This window comes from Octopus bimaculoides, chromosome 8, assembly GCF_001194135.2.
Source record: "Octopus bimaculoides isolate UCB-OBI-ISO-001 chromosome 8, ASM119413v2, whole genome shotgun sequence".
NCBI classification, from domain to species: Eukaryota; Metazoa; Mollusca; class Cephalopoda; order Octopoda; family Octopodidae; genus Octopus; species Octopus bimaculoides.
This window is the reverse complement of record NC_068988.1, coordinates 30,680,473-30,683,861: the sequence shown is the minus strand read 5'-3', so window position 1 is coordinate 30,683,861 and position 3,389 is coordinate 30,680,473. Positions and strand designations below refer to the sequence as shown.

Sequence of the window (3,389 nt, the reverse complement as noted above, 5' to 3'; positions counted from 1 at the left end):
TATAACAAATGAATGACAGAAGATGAAATATACGAGAATATATTATTAATCACGACAATTGTTTCGACACATCTAGCATCGATTCCTCTTGTGGGACACTCCACAACTGGTTCAGGAGCATCCGGTGGTGCAGATGTATCTCATCGGGTGATAAATAAATAAATAAATAAATAAATAAATAAATAAATAAATAAATAAATAAAAGCAACTCGTTAAAATGACTGTTCCACAATGTAAAAACAGCCAAACGAAGGAAAGATCTTCATATGTATAGATCAAAAATAATATTGCAGAAGATAAAAGAGAAACGAACACATAATCCAGCGAGAAAAGTATTGGACATAACCGTTAAAAGATATGGATGTATAAAAGCCCTCGGGCAAGCTGCATGGCACGAGTACACACGCTCATAGAAGCATCACCAAAAATGTGAGCCTAAGCACATGCGTGGTTTGGTGCACTCATGATAACAAAGCGAGTTCGTTATTTACTAGGTATTTAGAAGAGCGGGGAAGTTAAAAGTATACTTCAGTCATCCATACCTTAAAGTAAATTAAAGTGAATAAAATGTAAAAACCGGACTAGATTATTTCATGCGCAACTCCATTGTCTCCCGAGACAAAAAGGATGCCAACAACAAATTTACATTCTATCCACATTCTTGTCAGTTTCTAATGCTTCCAACAGCTTCTGAATATTCTATGTCATGGCTCTGTCTGAAGCAATTGTTATTAGAAGGGGATTTTGAATAAGGGAGCTTATCCGATTCCCTTCAAGAACGTCATTAAGTTTTTGTCAACATTTTTAATCCTTATTTCGCTTTTACGTTCCGCATCGACTACCTCTGTGTACACGATGTTCAATTCTGCCATGGGACCTTATGTGGCTTTTTAGACCAGACATACTTTTAAACAGACCTCCACATTAACCGTGCATTAGTTTTGATGTTGCTTGAACTACCTGTGGTATTCTCTTAATGAACCTTGAAATGATCCTTCAAATATCATTGAGATTTGCGTATCCCGTGACATATGGGATATTGATAAGATTAAAACTATGGGTATGTTCCAATATTAATAGAAAGTGCATTATTGTGTGCTCGTATGTGAGATTAATCCGATTCAGACAGGTATATTATACCACGAAATCACAACTAAAAAACATCCACCAAGTCCGTATTCCCTTTTATGTCCGTCTTTTATTTTCTCCTGATATTTACCTTTATGTAACTGTATTTACCTGTATTTACCTGTATTTAACTGTTTATTCAAAATTTCCAAGAATTTGCTGCCTTTTGAATCCTTGGATATATTTCTGATACAAATGTTCCGTTTTATTTACAACGCACCCAAATTATATGAAAGACTCGACAATCATAAGAAAATTATCTTTCACATACGTTTTAAGTTGCTGCACAAGTTAATCAGGCGCAGAATGACACACAACTAAAATTTTCTTTAAACCAAAGACATCACATGACGAATTAGATGCAGAAATCAACGTCTGCACTCCATGCTCTGTATGACTGACAAGGTCATAATTTGTCAGCATACAGTAGATCCCTAAAAAGTGAGGTGAATAGTTTGCTCCTTCCTTGATTAAAAACACTTTTTATGATAAATTTATTTTTGCTGTGAATGTCACGATAGAACATGGTGGCGAAATATATTGCAAAGGGAAAAGGTGAACCGTGGTTTCCATTTTCACACGAGTCTCTTCTGCAAAACGCTCAGAGTGAAACCCAAGAGACTGAACCCTAAGAGAGTGGACTCCATGAGAATGGACCCAAAAGAGTAGGCCCCAAACATTTACTCTGGCTTTCAAGACTTAAGTGGATTGTCATCCCAGCGCAGTTTAGAAGGACACGTTGTTCTTGTGGTGAAGTCCAAGGAGCTCGAAAATCGAGATGTTTGAAGATGTTTCCAGATACATAATGAGGAATGCATGTACCCGGTTCCGGAACCGCTTTGAGGTTGTGGTGGAAGCTGAGGACGATTACATTAGTGGACCGTTGTCTCCCAGCCATAATCCACCTGCTGCTTTCTTTTATTGTTTTAAATACTTTCATTTGTGGTTAAGAGATTTTCTTTTTTTTTATGCAAACAGTTAAATTTAAGCCGAATACGCTTACATGCACACGCTCGCTTTAACACACACACACACACACACACACACACACACACACACACACATATATACATGCTTACATCTTCGTATTGTAGAGCGGCTTCCGTCGGTTGTGTTGGTGTTACTTTCAGGCATAATCGCGTTAGCGAAATTCCACGTGTTATAAGATATATTTTTGAAATCCGCTTTAATGCTACGTTTGTACTGAAAAAGTGTTTCTCTTATTTATAATAGGAAAACTAAACTAGTTACTGTTTTAGGCTGGAGAAGTCGGCATAAATTTAGAAGGGAACGTTCAAAAATATTTTTTAAACGGCCAACTTCACCAGCACGTCTGATGTTGACGGCACCATTTTGTATGTATGTCGCAAAAACAATATACACTGCCATACGAAAAAAAAGATTATTCTGAAATAAATATAGAGAATTCCCATTTTATTGAATACGTACACAAATATCAGATCAAGGAATACTGATGAAACATTTCCATCAAAACATCTGTTAAACATAAGCATAACAGACCGGATATTTTTGCTTGGGACAGAGAAGAAAAGTATGTACCGTCATAGGGGTCAGATATGCTGCTGATGTAAAATTCTGGAAGAAAAAGAAGATAATTATGGACAATTACTTCGAAACCTCTGGCTTCTCTATGCGGATAACAAATTTACATTTATACCAAAAATAATCAGAAGACTTGGTTTTCTAAGTAAACGCTTCACTGTCAGTCAGGATAAGCTTTTACTGTGAGAGAAACACTAAAATTAAGCAAGACTTTTCGTAAGTTTAAAATGTAAAATGTTTTCGTTATATACATTCCAAAGATAGAGCTTTGTATCTTTGTTAGAAACCAACTCCTTCTTGGAAGAGGAATTTAAATTGTTATATACAGAAGCGACATATATACAAAAATATATACATACATACATACATACACATACATACATACATACATACATACATACATACATACATACATACATACATACATACATATATATATATATATTGGCACATTCTAAAAGTAGCTAATTCCTATAACCCAACTAACAGGCGCTGTCAGCTCTGTTTAACCGAGTGCCTTGAGATCCTAACAGCTAAGAATGACCTATTAAACAGGAGATATCAATCTAGTCTAATCTGTCTTCACGCTACTAAATACTCATTCTCTAAGTATAATTAAATATATAATACACTACACCTCCTAAGCTAAACTAAATATGCATAAAAGAACTTTCCCTCCAAGTATTATTAATTATAAG

At 35.4% G+C, this 3,389-nt stretch overlaps 1 long non-coding RNA gene across 1 annotated transcript in view; it reads left to right on the top strand.

Moving 5' to 3' along the window:
• Window positions 1-3,389, top strand: part of LOC128248561 (uncharacterized) — a 7,495-nt gene that overhangs the window by 2,559 nt on the left and 1,547 nt on the right. The gene's annotated exons all lie outside the window — the stretch shown is intronic.